At 43.0% G+C, this 17,279-nt stretch overlaps 1 non-coding gene across 1 annotated transcript; it reads left to right on the plus strand.

The window, feature by feature from the left end:
* The first annotated feature begins 1,486 nt into the window (after positions 1-1,486).
* Positions 1,487-1,593, plus strand: LOC138888797 (small nucleolar RNA R71). The gene has a single exon (XR_011406376.1). It is a non-coding gene; the product is annotated as a small nucleolar RNA R71 (small nucleolar RNA).
* The last annotated feature ends 15,686 nt before the right edge of the window (positions 1,594-17,279 follow it).

Here is a 17,279-nt window from a genome sequence, read left to right on the forward strand (position 1 = left end):
CATAGAGGTGGGTCTAGCTCTTCCAATGCCCAGCCTCTTGTAAATCGCCAGGGGCATAAGATTGATGCTGGCCCCTAGATCACATAGTGCTTTAGCAAAAGCAAAATTACCAATAGAGCATGGAATTGTAAAGCTCCCTGGGTCAGACAGCTTTTTTGCAATTGGTCTATTCACCACTGCACTACATGTCTGAGTAAGAGTAACTGTGGCCAAGTCTTGGAAATCAAACTTTCGGGATATCAAGTCCTTCATCATTTTTTCATACCCAGGCATGTCCTTCAAAGCTTCAATCAATGGTATGTTTACCTGGATTTGTTTCAGCATTTTGAAGAACTTCTTGTATTGCTCCTCCCTTTGGTACTTAGCCAGCCTCTAAGGGAAAGGTGCAGGAGGTCTCTTCTTTCCAATCAACTGGGATTGATCCTTATCAGCTGCTACATCAACTACTGGTTCCTGGATTGTCTAAGCTTCTTTCTCGGTCGCATTCTGAATGCTATTTTCTTCCTGGGCAGGCTGGACTGGCACCTCTGTCAGTTTCGTTGACTCATCCAGCTCAATGGGCATTGGTATAAGTGTCTCATCTTGTCTAGTTTCTCGATCTCTCTCTTGATCTACATCCAGATCTCTGCCATTACGTAGACTTACCGCCATCAGCCACTTTGGGCCTTGATCTTTTGGATTTATCTGGGTGTCTGCAGGTAGTGTCCCATGAGGACGATTGTTCAGAGACATAGAAATTTGGCCCACCTGCACTTCAATATTCTTGATTGCTGCATCATGTGCATCCACTCTCTCATTAATCTTTGCATTAGACCCAATAACCTGCTGCATCATTGCCTCAAGTCTAGCAAACCCATCTTCCTGCCTTCCACCATGCTGCTGCTGAGGAGGGTGCTACCCCTGCTGCTGATTTTGATTATTATATCCCTGTGGCCTTGGGTAAGATGCCATATTGTTAGGGGGTCTCATACCTCCCATGTTTCCATTGTTGAACTGTGGCTGGACTGGCTTGTACTGCTAATTTTGCTGGCCCCAATTCTGACCACCCTATTTCTGGCCTCCATAATTAGACACATAATTCATGTCTTCAGGGTAGTGGTGATGATCATGTTCTGCATTCCATTGGTTATCGATTGGCTCACTAATGCAAGATGCGCACAAGCCCCCATTCGTAGTATCTACGATGTGTACCTGCTGCTTTTGCCCTGACTCTTCTACCTTTTTGGTGAGTATACTCATCTGTGTCAATAAGGTGGCCTTATTTTCAGCCATAGAGTTGGATGGATCTAAGGGCACTGAGTGAACCACTGGAGTGATAGGTGCATTCCTGGTTATCCATCCCGAATTTTGTGCCATCTTGTCAAGCAGACTTTGGCCTTCTCTCCATGTTTTGCTCAAAAATGCTCCACCAGCTGAAGCATAAACAATGTTCTTCACGCTATCTGACGATCCCATATAAAACCACTGCCCCAACATCAGATCTGGAATACCAAGGTGCGGACATATAACCAGCATCCCTTTGAAGTGCTCCCATGTTTCATGCAGTGTCTCTATGGGTTTCTGTTTAAAACTCGAAATTTCATCAATTTGTTGAGCAGTCTTATTGGGTGGGCGGAACTTATTATGGAATTGCCTGACTAACTCATCCCAAGTTGTTATAGAATTTATGGGAAGTGAGTTTAGCCAAGTCTGGGCAGCTCCTGTCACTAAGAATGGAAACAATAACAGCTTGATTGCTTCAGGAGTTACGTTGGGATGCCTTTGGGTTTTGCAGATAGAGAGGAAATTCTTCAAGTACTGCTGAGGATCTTCGACTTGCGACCCTGAAAATAGTCCCTTGTTCTGCAACAAGTGCAGTATGTTATTCGTAATTTAGAATCACTCAGCCTGTATCTGCGGGACTACAATCATTGTGGATAGATTTTCAGTTATGGGTTGTGCCCAGTCATAGAGAGCAGCCTCTGGCACTATTGGTACCGCTGGGTTTTCCTCGTGATCCCCCATGATTGTTTCGAATTGTGCAGTTGTTGGTTGTTGTTTGTTTTTCCGATTGGCCTGATTCAAGGCCTTGAAAACTTTCTCGGGATCAGATAATGCTTCAAATACTTCACCAGATCTCGATGAGTTTCTAGGCATGCACCTGTGCAACCAAGTCAACAAACGTTAAAATTTCAATTTAAAAATTGGGTATAGAGAAAAATGACTACAATAAGAATTTTTGTACTTCTTTCAATTGTAATTGATAAAACCGTTAATTCCCCGACAACGACACTAAAATTTGATCACGCCCAACTATGCCTTATAAAAAGGACACGCGGACGTAGCAAATATAATCTGAGTATTTCGCCTAAAGTCGAACCCACAGGGAATTAACGTACCAATTACTCTTATCAGACTTACTAAATTCTATGTAATCAACTTTCCAAACGTTTTGAATAACAGTTGAGGATATTTTTACTACTATGACAAACTACAATTATGTAAGTAAAGACTAACTATGATTAAGTTGTAAACAATTAAGAGAAGGATCTAAGGTAGTGATTTTCCCTATTGATGGAATCCCTTCCGGTTATGTTTCACATAGATTCACCTAATCGTCTTTATCAATCATGAGCACTCTTATTGCCGTAAATCTCTCCCGAGTTCCGCTAGCTGGCTTTGTTTATTACAGCTCACTTTAGATTGCACCCAAGGCTTCGTTATCCCTAATCCCGCCTTTAAACCCGCAGTTATAGATCCCTCTTATACTTTGGGAGTGATGTTGTTCAACAACTACCTAAATATGTACTCTCTCCCGAGTTATGCATACTAAATAAGCACAACTAATTGAGGATCCTATAAATTAACTACAACAAGAACGTGGTTGAAAAAATAGAGACTAAACCAGGCAAACTATATTAACATAACAAGAAGTTCATCCTTCAATAGGTTCCATCAAAACCCTAGACTAAAGATTTAGCTACTCATAATCGTGTTCATAATTTCTCAAATAAATTGCATAATTAAATTACATAGCAAAGATGAAGGAATGAAGAATTTGATGCCAATCTCCTTCGGAAATTGCTCCAAACGTTTTCTCCCTTCCACAATAGCCTCCTACGTCTAAGATATGTCAAAAGTCTTCAAAATGGCATTTTTACATGTATTTATACCAAGTAGGGTCGGACCCAGACGATAAAACCGTTTCCTGCGCGAACTAGGCCTGGCTCTGTAAAATTGCACAGCCGCACCGCAGACTGTGCTGCACCATGCGGCGCTGTAGTTTAATTTATCTGCAGCCTCACTTTTTCGATCCCAGCTCAATTTTACACTGCTGCGCCGCGCCTTGCGGCGCCCCATGCAGCGCAGCAGTGCAATTTTCTCAGATTGAACTTTTTTCGTCCTCTTTTAACATTCAGGCTTGGTACACGACCTCCAAATACGATCCCGGCTTAATGCATTGGGCTTTTACTCAGACTTCAAAGCTTCAAATCGATCAATTTAGCTCCAAATTAACTTTTGAGCTCCGAATCGCTTCTTACAAGGCATAAAACACGTACTAAGTGTAATTCACTATCATTTGAGCTCAAACACACATAAAAGTGCAATCATTGGAATGTAATACCACGGCTAAAACATGAGTTTCTAGCCTAACATCCGTTGCAACATGATTATATTAGCTTAATTATAGAAAATCTAAGGATGTTTCTCGTCCATCAAGGTTAAGAAAAAACATGAAAAATTAGTAACGTCATCAATGTCAATGGCATTTAAATATTCTTCATAAGAAATAATGATGAACATAGTATCACGACACTGATTACGTACCTTTCTTGAATGAGGTCCAGAAATCTTGCTCATATAATATGGAAAATATAACACATATTTCTGAAAATTGAAAGTAAAATCAATCATAGATAATTTTATACACTAACTTGCTTTCACGGATAATGTTAATTAGTTTATATGAGTCCACCAAACCATAGAGTACCTGGTCCTCTATGAGTTTCCACTGAGAATACTAATGAAGCAGTAAGTAAAAGAGACACGAGATTTTTACGTGGAAAAATCCCATTCAAGGGGATAAAAACCACGACTACACTTGTAGACTTTCAACTTCACTAACTTGTAATTTGTGACGACCCGACTGGTCGTCTTAAGAATTAATGCCCCGATCCCTTATTAACTGCTTTCCTCAAGTGTGTTTATGCTAATTTAAATTGCTGGGATGTTCGGTTTTGAGTTTCGGAGAGTTTTGGGACACTTAGTCCCTAAATAAGAGCTTAAGTGTTGGAAAGTTACCCGCAGTCAGAACAATGTGAAGATGGCCTCAGAATGGAAATCCAATGATTCCGTTAGCTCCGTTAGGTGATTTTGGGGTTGGAAGCATGTTCGGAATGTGTTTTGGAGGTCCGTAGCTAATTTAGGCTTGAAATGCCGAAGTTTGAATTTTTGAAGTTTCCGGTCCGATAGTTAGATTTTGATCGGAGGATTGGAATGGAATTCTGGAAGTTGCAGTAGCTCCGTCATGTCATTTGGGATGTGTGTGTAAAATTTCAGGTCATTCGGACGTGGTTTGGTTAGGTTTTTGATCGAAAGCATATTTTGAGGAAATTTGAAGTTCTTAGGCTTAAATCCTTGATTAATTCGAGTTTTCGACGTTGTTTTAGGTGGTTTAAGGATTGGTACAAGTTTGGATGATGTTATGGGATATGTCCGTAGGTTTGGTAGAGCTCTCGGGGGCGTCGGGTGTATTTCGGATGCTCAACGAGGCATTTTTGTGTTGAAAGGAGTTGCAGATTTTCTCCTCAGTTCTGTTGCAGGTTTTCCTTCTCTGCAATCGCAACTTCCCCTCCGCGATCGCATAGTGTAATTTCATAGGGTGATAATTTTTTTCTACGCGATCGCATTAGCTGGTTCGCAATCGCGGAAGTCAACCTTTTCCTTCTTCGCGTTCGCAAGTGTTCTCCCGCGTTCGCATAGTAGAAGTTAGGAGCTGGTACTTCATTGCAATTTCCCCTTCGCGATCGCGTTACACTGTTCACGATCGCATAGGTCTATTTCTCTCTCTTCTGCGATCACATGGCTTGGGCTGCGTTCGCATAGGCTATTTTTTGAGCCTTTAAAATTTACTCTTCGCGATCGCATTCCTCCTCTTGCGATCGCATAGAACAAAATATCTGGGTAGTTACAAATATTTCAAAACCGTGGGTTTAGCCATTTTTACCAAAACTCAATCTTGAGAGATCGGATTTGAGAGAGATTTTGAGGGATTTTCAGAGGCATTGATTGGGTAACAATTCTAGACTCCCTTTTGCTTATAACCCACTGATCTAAGCATGAATTCCTCCTTTAATTTCGGATTTTGAATGAAAAATTGATAAAACTTCATAGACCGAATTATTGAGTTTTGAGTGGTTGTTTGACCTCCGATTTGAGAGATTTTTATATTGTTAGACTCGTGAGAGTACGAGGGTTCTAAAAATGTTAATTTCATCCGATTCCGAGATGTTGGCCTAAGGGGCATTTTGGTCATTTTACCTAATTTCGTGTCTTAGCTTTGAATTAAATCATAGAATCAGTTGTTTGAGATGTTATTTACGATATGCAATTGAAATGAATAGATTTGGGCCATTTGGAGTTGGATACTCGTGGCAAACGTGTGGTTTCGAGTTGATTTTGGAGCCGATTCGAGGTAAGTGGCTTGTCTAACCTTGTGTGGGAGACCTTTCCCCTTAGGATATGATATTTGGTAATTGAATGCCTTGTACGTGAGGTGACGTGTGTGTACTTGAGCTAAATGTTGAAAATCCGGTTTTACTTTAAATATTTAGACTGAGTTTCTTTCTTACCTGCTTATTTTACTTGCAATTATAGCCTGAGTTAGTTTAGAAAAGCATGCTTAGTTGACCTAAATTGCCTATTTGCTTAAGTTGCTTTGATTGTACTACGTGAAGCATGTTAGGCTAGAACTACATGTTGCCTTGTATTTTTGCACTCCATTTCTGAATATCTTCTTGTTGTGGCTGCGTATTTACATTGGGACTACGAATGTGGGATTCTGGTAGTTCCCCCTTGTTTGTTTACTTTGGGACTACGGGTTAGATTCCCGGTAGATCCCCCTGCATATTTACTTTGGGACTACGGATCGGATTCCGGTAGATCCCCGCGCATTGATAGTTGGACTATGGGACGGTATCCCGGGAGATCCTTCAGATATACATATATGATAGACTATAGGACAGTATCCCGGGAGCTCCTTGGACAGTTGATGAAATGGACTAAAGGACGGTATCCTGGGAGATCTTCGTTGTTGTTACTGGTATTGAGCTGTTTTACACCGTGTTACCTTATTCTCTATGTATTATTTGTTGCCTTGTTTAACCTGTCTTACTTCATAGCTGTACTCATTTATACTATTTATTTCATACTGTTGCATATTATTATTATATTTAATCTCAGTAGGGCCCTGACCTTCCTCGTCACTACCTGATCGAGGTTAGGCTTGGCACTTGCTGAGTACCGCTGTGGTGTACTCATGCCTTTTCTGCGTATGTTTTTCATGTGCAGATCCAGGTACCTCCACTCAGGCGTATCATCCTTGAGGCTTAGAGAGCTACGGAGACTTTGAGGTACATCTGCCGCGTCCGCAGACCGAAGAGTCTCCTTCTTTACTCTATCTTGTAGTGTTTAGCCTTCTATCATACTATTGATGTAGGCATTCTGGAGATTAGAGCACTTTACTGTATTCCTTCTAGCTTGTGTTCCTGTGAGTTTTTGGGTTTTGGGAAAGATTTGTAGGAGTTGAGTTATTATGCTGTATATGCCTAGTATCATTTTTCATTTCGTTTCTTCTGTTTTTTTTAAAATTTTGGATTTTAAGTTATATTTCCGCAAGTTTCGATTTGTTTCCGCATTGTTAGGCTTACCTAGTCGTAGGGACTAGGTGCCGTCATGACATGTTCATGGAGGGAGAACTGGGGTCATGACAAGTTGGTATCAGAGCTCTAGGTTCATAGGAGTCACGGAACACAGGCCGATTTATTAGAGTCTCACTGATTGGTACAGAGATGTCTATGCTTATCTACGAGAGGCTATGTAACTGTTAGGAAAATTTTTCACTTCATTTGATTTCATTGTCGTGCGATATTTTGACATCACAATTCTAAACTTCCGTCTTCTATTCTCTCACAGATGGTGAGGACACGTGCTACTCGAGATGATCAGGCATCCGTGGCCCCTACTGCAGCCGTCAGAGGCTGGGGCCGGGGTAGAGGCCGAGGACACGCACGTGGTGCAGCGAGAGCACCTGCGCGAGCTGCCGTCGAGGTACCACCAGAAGATCCAGTCGGAGTCCAGGTACCTGACACGCCTACTGCCACTACTACTCCAACCCTTCAGGAGACGTTAGCTCAGTTCATGACTATGTACACCACCTTAGCTCAGGCAAGGTTGCTTTCCTTGCTGCAGCCACATCCCAGGTCGGGGGAGGAGCCTAGACTCCTGCCACCCGCACTCTTGAGCAGAGAGTGCATGTGGAGCAGGTCCAAGAGATCATTCCTGTACCGCCTGCAGTGCCAGTTCAGCCCGAGGATGGGTCAGCTGCTTCAGAGGACGAGCAGCGGAGACTTGAGAGGTTCAAGAAGTATGATACTCCGATATTCAATGGATTAGCATCAGACAATGCCTTGGGATTTCTATAGGAGTGCCACCATATCCTTCGCACTATGGGTATAGCCTGATCTAGTGGGGTTTCCTTTACTACCTTCCAGCTTCGGGGAGCCGCCTATGATTGGTGGCGCACTTATGAGATAGACAGTCCAGACGAGGCTGCTTCACTGACCTGGACCCAGTTTTCAGATATGTTCATGAGAGAGTTTGTCCCTCAGAGCCTCAGGGACACATGTCGCGCAGAGTTTGAACATTTGCGCCAGAGTACTATGACCATTTTAGAGTATGATATTCGGTATACCAGATTGGCTAGACATGCACCGGCCTTGGTTGCTACTGTCTGCGAGAGGGTTTGCCGGTTCATTGAGGGTCTTATCCCACCCATCAGATCTAGCATGGCTCGAAAGTTGGAGATGGACATTCCTTATCAGCAGGTAGTGAGCATTGCTATGAGGATCAAGGGTATGCTCGCTAGGGAGCGAGAGGAGAGAGAGTCCAAGAGGTCTCGAGAGTCGGGCCACTACTCTGGTGCCTGTACCCCAGCCGCAGGACATCATGGCAGGGGTTATATGGGTCTCCTCGTTCATTCAGCTCTTCCAGCAGCCAGCAGTGCTCCGGCTCCTCCTAGGCCTCAGGCGCCTTACTATGCACCTTCAGTATCTAGCGCGCCTCCTGCGCGGGGTGCTTTCAGGGGTCAGTCTACAGACCTGGTCCTAGACAGTCACAGCCACCACGTCCTCCCAGAGCTTGTTTCGAGTGTGGTGATACACGCCATATGGTTAGGGACTGCCCCAGACTTGGGAGGGGTGCATCTTCACAGACTGCTCAGCCACAATGTGCCCCACAGAGTTCTCAGGCTATGATCATAGCTCCAGCTGCTACCCCATCTGGCCAGCCAGCTAGGGGCGGAGGTCGGGGAGGTAGAGGTTGCCCTAGAAGGGGAGGCCAGGCCAGATATTATGCTATTCCTGCTCGTACCGAGGTTGTTGCCTCTCATTCTGGCATTACAGGTATTATACTGGTTTGTCACAGAGATGCATCGGTTCTATTCGATCCAGGCTCTACTTACTCTTATGTGTCTTCTTATTTTGCTCCGCATTTGGGTGTACCCCGAGATTCCTTGAGTTCTCCTGTATATGTTTCTACTCCTGTGGGAGATTCTCTTGTTATGGACTGTGTTTATCAGTCATGTTTGGTTACTATTCGTGGTTTTGAGACCAGAGCAGATTTATTGTTACTCAGCATGGTTGATTTTTATATTATCTTGGGCATGGACTGGTTATCGCCCCACTATGCTATTCTTGATTGTCACGCCAAGACCGTGACACTGGATATGCCAGGTATACCGCGTGTTGAGTGGAGTGGTACTTTAGATTACACTCCTAGTAGAGTTATCTCTTTCCTTAAAGCTCAGCATATGGTTGAGAAGGGGTGTGCCGCGTATTTAGATTATGTGAGAGATGTCAGTGTTGATACCCCTTCTGTTGATTCGGTCCAGTGGTACAGGATTATCCTGATGTATTTCCAGCGGATCTTCCGGGCATGCTGCCTGATAGAGACATTGATTTTGGCATTGATTTGTTGCCAGGCACTCAGCCCATTTCTATTTCTCCATATCGTATGGCTCCTCCCGAGTTGAAGGAATTGAAGGATCAGTTACAGGAATTGCTTGATAAGTGTTTTATTCGACCCAGTGTTTCCTCTTGGGGTGCTCCTATCTTGTTTGTGAAGAAAAAGGATGGTTTTATGCGTATGTGCATCGATTATCGTCAGTTGAACAAGGTTACAATGAAGAATCGTTATCCTTTGCCTCATATTGATGATCTGCTTGACCAACTTCAGGGCGCACAGGTGTTTTCTAAGATTGATTTGCGCTCTGGTTACAATAATAAAAAATTCGGGGGCCAGATATCCCGAAGACTGCCTTTAGGACTCGGTATGGTCATTACGAGTTCCTTGTTATGTCATTTGGGCTGACCAATGCCCCAGCAACTTTTATGCATTTGATGCACAGTGTGTTGAGGCCATACCTCGACTTTGAATATCATTTGAATATCATTGTTTTCATAGATGATATTCTTGTATACTCCCGGAGTCGGGAATATCATGAGCAGCACCTGAGGACAGTGCTTCAGGCCTTGAGAGAGAAGAAGTTATATGCAAAGTTCTCAAAATGTGAGTTTTGGTTGGATTCTGTGGCATTGTTAGGCCACGACGTATCGAGTGAGGGTATTCGGGTGGATCCGAAGAAAGTAGAGGCCATGTAGAGTTGGCCCATGCTATCCTCAGCTACAGAGATTCGCAGTTTCCTTGGTTTGGCGGGCTACTACCGTCGTTTTGTGAAGGGGGTTTCATCGATTGCAGCCCCTATGACTAGATTGACCCAGAAGGGTGCTCTATTTCAGTGGACATAGGAGTGTGAGGCGAGCTTTCAGAAGCTCAAGACAGCTTTGACTACAGCCCTAATATTGATATTGCCTACTAGTTCGGGGTCTTATACAGTTTATTGTGATGCCTCATGGGTTGGCCTTGGAGCGGTGTTGATAAAGGATGGTAGGGTGATTGCCTACGCGTCCATATAGTTGAAGATACGTGAGAAGAATTACCCTATCCACGACCTTGAGTTAGCTGCTATTGTTCATGCCTTGAAGATCTGGCGTCATTATTTGTACGGTGTGCCTTGTGAGATTTATACTGACCATCAGAGCTTGCAGCATTTATTCAAGTAAAAGGATCTAAACTTGAACCAGAGGAGGTGGTTAGAGTTGCTGAAGGATTATGATATTTCTATTTTATATCACCCAGGCAAGGCCAATGTGGTGGCTGATGCCTTGAGTCGCCGGGCGGAGAGTTTGGGGAGTTTGGCATACCTACCAGCTTTAGAGAGGTCTATGGCGATGGATGTTCAGGACTTAGCCAGTCAGTTTGTGAGATTGGATCTTTCAGAGCCCAGTCGGGTCCTAGCTTGCGTGGTTTCTCGGTCTTCCTTATTCGATCGTATCAGGGAGAGACAGTATGATGACCCTCATTTACTTGTCCTTAAGGACAAGGTTCAACACAGTGATGCCAGGGATGTGACCATTGGAGATGACGGGGTATTGAGGATGCAGGGTAGGATTTGTGTGCCCAATGTTGATGGGCTTCGAGAGTTGATTTTAGCGGAGGCCCATAGTTCGTGGTATTCCATCCATCCGGGTGCCGCGAATATGTATCAGGATTTGAGACAGCACTATTGGTGGAGGCGGATGAAGAAAGATATAGTTAGATATGTAGCTACATGCCTCAACTGTCAGCAGGTGAAGTATGAGCACCAGAGACCGGATGGGTTGCTTCAGCAGATAGAGATTCCGGAGTGGAAGTGAGAGTGGATCACCATGGACTTTGTAGTTGGACTTCCATGGACCTTGAAGAAGTTTGATGCCATTTGGGTGATTGTAGATCGGCTGACCAAGTCCACTCATTTTATTCCTATGTGTACCACTTATTCATCGGAGCGGTTGGCGGAGATTTATATCCGGGAGATCGTTCGTCTGCATGGTATTCCAGTTTCTATTATTTCAAACATAGGTACTCAGTTTACATCACAGTTCTGGAGGGCCGTTCAGAAGAAGTTGGGTACTCGGGTGGAGTTGAGCACAACATTTCACCCCCAAACGGACGGACAGTCCGAGCGCACTATTCAGATTCTTGAGGATATGCTCCGTGCGTGTGTGATTGAGTTTGGAGGGTCTTGGGATCAGTTCTTTCCATTGGCGGAGTTTGCTTACAACAACAGTTATCAGTCTAGCATTTAGATGGCGCCGTATGAGACTTTATATGGTAGGAGGTGCAGATCTCCGGTGGGTTGGTTTGAGCCGGGTGAGGCTAGGCTATTGGGTACAGATTTGGTTCAGGATGCATTGGAGAAGGTTAAGGTGATTCAGGATAGACTCCGTACAACCCAGTCCAGACAGAAGATCTACACAGATAGGAAGGTTCGTGATGCTTCATATATGGTCGGAGAATGGTTTCTGCTTTGGGTTTCGCCTATGAAGGGTGTTATGAGATTTGGGAAGAAAGGGAAGTTGAGTCCAAGATTTATTGGCCCTTTTGAGATATTGAGGCATGTTGGGGAGGTTTCTTATGAGCTTGCCTTACCTCCCAGCTTGGTAGTAGTTCATCCGGTATTTCATGTTTCGATGCTCCGGAGGTATCACGGTGACCCGTCACACGTATTGGATTTTAGTTTAGTCCAGTTGGACAAGGATCTATCCTATGTTGAGGAGCCAGTGGCTATATTGGACAGGCAGGTCAGAAAGTTGAGGTCAAAGAACATTGCTTCAGTAAAGGTTCAGTGGCGGGGTCAGCTGGCCGAGGAGGCGACCTGGGAGACCGAGCAGGATATGTGCAGCAGTTACCCTAATCTTTTCACTACTTTAGGTATGTCTCTATGCTCGTTCGAGGACGAACGAATGTTTTAAGTGTAGGAGGATATGGCGATCCGGCCGGTCGTCTTAAGAATTAATGCCCCGATCCCCTATTAACTGCTTTCCCCAAGTCTATTTCTTCTAATTTGAATTGCCAGGATGTTCGGTTTTGAGTTTTGGAGAGTTTTGGGACACTTAGTCCCTAAATGAGATCTTAAGTGTTAGAAAATTACCCGTAGTCAGAACAGTGAGAAGACAACCTCAGAATGGAAATCCGATGATTCCGTTAGCTCCGTTAGGTAATTTCGGGGTTGGGAGCGTGTTCGGAATGTGTTTTGGAGGTCTGTAGATAATTTAGGCTTGAAATGCCGAAGTTTGAATTTTTGAAGTTTTCGGTCTGATAGTGAGATTTTGATTCGAGGGTCGGAATGGAATCACGGAAGTTGAAGTAGCTCCGTCATGTCATTTGGGATGTGTGTTCAAAATTTTAGGTCATTCGGACGTGGTTTCGTTATGTTTTTGATCGAAAGCGTATTTTGAGGAAATTTGAAGTTCTTAGGCTTAAATCCTTGATTAATTCGAGTTTCTGACGTTATTTTAGGTGGTTTAAAGATTGGTACAAGTTTGGATGATTTTATGGGATATGTCCGTAGGTTTGGTAGAGGTCCCGGGGGCCTCGGGTGTGTTTCGGATGCTCAACGGGGCATTTTTGTGTTGAAAGGAGTTGCAGATTTTCTCCTCAGTTTTGCTGCAGGTTCTCCTTCTCTGTGATCGCAGCTTCCCCTCCGCGATCGCATAGTGTAATTTTGGAGGGTGATGATTTTGTTCTACGCTATCGCATTAGCTGGTTCGCGATCCGGAAGTCAACCTTTTCCTTCTTCGCGTTCGCAAGTGTTCTCCCGCGTTCGCATAGTAGAAATTAGGAGCTAGTACTTCATTGCAATTTCCCCTTCGCGATCGCGTGGCACTGTTCGCGATCGCATAGGTCTGTTTCTCTCTCTTCAATGATCGCATGGCTTGGGCTGCGTTCGCATAGGCTATTTTCTAAGCCTTTAAAATTTATTCTTCGCGATCGCATTCCTCCTCTTGCGATCGCATAGAACAAAATGTCTGGGCAGTTATAAACATTTCAAAACCGAGGGTTTAGCCATTTTTACCAAAACTCAAGCTTAAGAGCTCGGATTTGAGAGAAATTTCAAAGGATTTTCAGAGGCATTGATTGGGTAACGATTCTAGACTCCTTTTTGCTTATAACCCATTAATCTAAGCATGAATTCATCCTTTAATTTCGGATTTTGAATGAAAAATTGATAAAACTCCATAGACCGAATTATTGAGTTTTGAGTGGATGTTTGACCTCCGATTTGAGAGATTTTATATAGATAGACTAGTGAGAGTACGGGGGTTCTGAAAATGTTAATTTCATCCGATTCCAAGACGTTGGCCTGAGGGGCATTTTGGTCATTTTACCTAATTTCGCGTCTTAGCTTTGAATTAAATCATAGAATCAGTTGTTTGAGATGTTATTTACGATATGTAATTGAATTGAAAAGATTTGGGCCATTTGGAGTTGGATACTCGTGATAAACACGTGGTTTCTAGTTGATTTTGGAGCAGGTTCGAGGTAAGTGGCTTGTCTAACCTTGTGTGGGGGACCTTTCCCCTTAGAATATGATATTTGGTAATTGAATGCCTTGTACATGAGGTGACGTGCACGTACTTGAGCTAATTATTGAAAATCTGGTTTTACTTTAAATATTTAGACTGAGTTTCTTTCTTACCTGCTTATTTTATTTGCAATTATAGTCTGAGTTAGTTTAGAAAAGCATGCTTAGTTGACCTAAATTGCCTATTTGCTTAAGTTGCTTTGATTGTACTACGTGAAGCATGTTAGGCTAGAACTACCTGTTGCCTTGTATTTTTGCACTCCATTTCTGAATATCTTCTTGTTGTGGTTGCGTATTTACATTGGGACTACGCGTGTGGGATTCCGGTAGCTCCCCCCTTATTTGTTTACTTTGGGACTACGGGTTAGATTCCCGGTAGATCCCCTTGCACATTTACTTTGGGACTACGGATCGGATTCTGGTAGATCCTCGCGCATTGATAGTTGGACTACGGGACGGTATCCCGGGAGATCCTTCGGATATACATATATGATAGACTACGGGACGGTATCCCAGGAGCTCCTTGGACAGTTGATGAAATGGACTACAGGACGGTATCCTAGGAGATCCTCGTTGTTGTTACTGGTATTGAGCTGTTTTACACCGTGTTACCTTATTATTTGTGTATTATTTATTGTCTTGTTTAACCTATCTTACTTCATAGCTGTACTCTTTTATGCTGTTTATTTCATAATGTTGCAAATTATTATTATGTTTAATCTCAGTAGGGCCCTGACCTTCCTCGTCACTACCCGACCGAGGTTAGGCTTGGCACTTACTGAGTCCCAATGTGGTGTACTCATGCCCCTTCTGCGCATGTTTTTCATGTGAATATCTAGGTACCTCCACTCAGGCGTATCATCCTTGAGGCAGGGAGAGCTACGGAGACTTCGAGGTACATCTGCCTCATCCGCAGACAGAAGAGTCTCCTTCTTTACTCTATCTTGTAGTGTTTAGCCTTATATCGTACTATTGATGTAGACATTCTGGAGATTAGAGCACTTTACTGTATTCCTTCTAGCTTGTGTTCCCGTGAGTTTTCGGGTTTTGGGAAAGATTTGTAGGAGTTGAGTTATTATGCTGTATATGCCGAGTGGCATTTTCATTTCGTTTCTTTTGTTTTTTTTTAAATTTTGGTTTTTAAGTTATATTTACGCAAGTTTCGATTTGTTTCTGCATTGTTTGGCTTACCTAGTCATAGGGACTAGGTGCCGTCACAACATGTTCACAGAGGGCGAACTGGGGTCGTGACATAATCATACTATTACAAGCCACTTTGTAATGACTCTATTACAAAGACTTCAACTCAACTAACTCTTGATACACTTATCACAAGCCACTTTGTCACTCACTAGTTACAAAGACTTTAACTTATGGCTAACTCTAGTCACAACACAAACTTAGAAGGTTTGTGATTTTGGATTTCCTAAAACACAGCTTCTAAGAAAGCAAGATAGGAGTTACAATGAAGAACAGATAACAAGATTACAACTCAACTACGGATACACAGACTCATTGTGAAACTGATCCTTTAGTGGAGTTGTCTTTTTGTTTTTGACACACTTGTGACTTCAATGCTGTTTCAACACTTTTATGCTTGAGAGAATATCACTAAATGCTCAAGTGAATATCTTGTGCTTTGCACCATGTTGTTATACTACCAAAGACATCACAAGTATGATGTCAATTCTTGGTACACACTTCTTCCCAATAGGAAGTGACTACTGCACTGTCTGTTGCACTGTCGCGTGTACAGTTGCAGACAGTCACTTTCTGCAGTTGCGTTCCAGCTGTATAGTTGACGTGTACTTCTGTCAGAGAACACCAAGGGATCAGGTACCTGTCGTGTTCCTCTTTGTAGCAGTTCATTAGCTGGAGTTCAGACTAAACTTCGTTCATTTGAAATGTGTACCAAGTGAGTCAGGTTCCCTATCTGGTTCTTAACAATAAGTTTGTTAGATCATCAAAACATAAGAAACATAAGGCAAAGACATTGAAAACCCATCAATTTTCCCCCTTTTGATGATGACAAACTTAAGCATTGATAGTATTTGTTTAGAGCAAAAATAACCAGATGAGGTACTAGGAACTTCACAAGTTCCCCCTGACCATTTGCTTTTGATTCCCCCTTAATCAGATCCCCTATTTTGAATCAATTTTTCACAAGTTCCCCCTGACCTTTTGCTTTTAATCCCCCGTTTCACAATAATATATACTAATATCTTCCCCCTTTTGGCATTATTAAAAATACACAAGCAGGCCAGTATCATAAAGAAGTCTAACACAACCAACTCATGCCACATATGTGCACACAATATGACAGAAAAGAGAAGACAAAGGAAAACAACACTGTACAGGAAAAAAAAGGATCTGTTTCATTTATATGAACAATGGACTGAGCAAAATAGGAGCAGTAATGGTAAAATCCAGCATGCCATAAGCAAAAAGACAAACAAAAATAAAAACAACAGCCACAAAACATCATAACAGAAGACAACTGGTCACTAGGAGGTATCTAAGAGGCACTAGAAGAGGGAGACTGTGAGAGAGAAACAACAAGGGTCTTGAGAACTAGGTCTAGTCGGGCATTTCCAAACAGCTGCTCTTCAAGCAGTTTTGCACGAAGCTTATCATTTTCCTTTGTCAGGCGGGAAACTTTTTTATTAACAGAACCGGGTCTTTTAACCGCTTGCCTGAGCTGATTTCTAGTATTTCATTCTAAGCCCTCAACCTTTTGATCTCTTCAAAAGCAGCATTTTGAGCATTGATCAGCTGAGAAATGGTCGAGATGCTTCCACCAACCTTTTCTACGCACTCACATTCTTCCAGAGTGGTTTTAGAGAAGGTTTGCATGCGTGTGCCCACTTTGGGATTAACCAAAGGAACCTTGTAAAACTTACACACTTGAGTGAGGAGAAAGCCATATGGAAACCCGCGATTCCCACCTTTAAAGTTTGCCACCTTTTGTATATGATCTATCATGATTACTGGCAGATTGATCGGGACAAACTCATCAACAGCCTCCATTAAGACCATATCAGACTTTGTAGCAATAGACCGCCTCTCAGAACGAGGTAAAAGCACCTTATTGACCAACTCAAAGAGAAGCTGATACTCAAAAAGTAGTACCTTCTTATGCACCTGTTCCCCCTGCTGAATAGCTTGCTCTTTCGTGATAGCTCTCTTAAAGGTTGCACCAAAAATAACTTTGACTGAGGACATTCCTTCACATGGAATTTGGAGAACCTTCCCCAATGCTGAAGCATCAAGTACAATGTCTACTCCATTTACTAGCACACAGATGCAATCCCTCTCAACAGTGAAGAGAGATGCGTAGCAATTTTGTATCGCATCTTCATACACTGTAGGCACATTCTCCTAAAACAAGTGCTCCCATTGCTGAAATTCCACTATCTCCAGAATTTGCCTCATACCTGCCATCTCTGAAATTGCCGGATCAAACATATGACCCCATAAGACTTTCTGAGTTCTCAATCTCTCCTGCCAAAGACCACTGTCACTAGGTATGGTCTTCAGAGAACCAGGTTCCTCTACT

The sequence above is a fragment of the Nicotiana sylvestris genome, chromosome 3 (assembly GCF_000393655.2).
Source record: "Nicotiana sylvestris chromosome 3, ASM39365v2, whole genome shotgun sequence".
Lineage (NCBI taxonomy): Eukaryota > Viridiplantae > Streptophyta > Magnoliopsida > Solanales > Solanaceae > Nicotiana > Nicotiana sylvestris.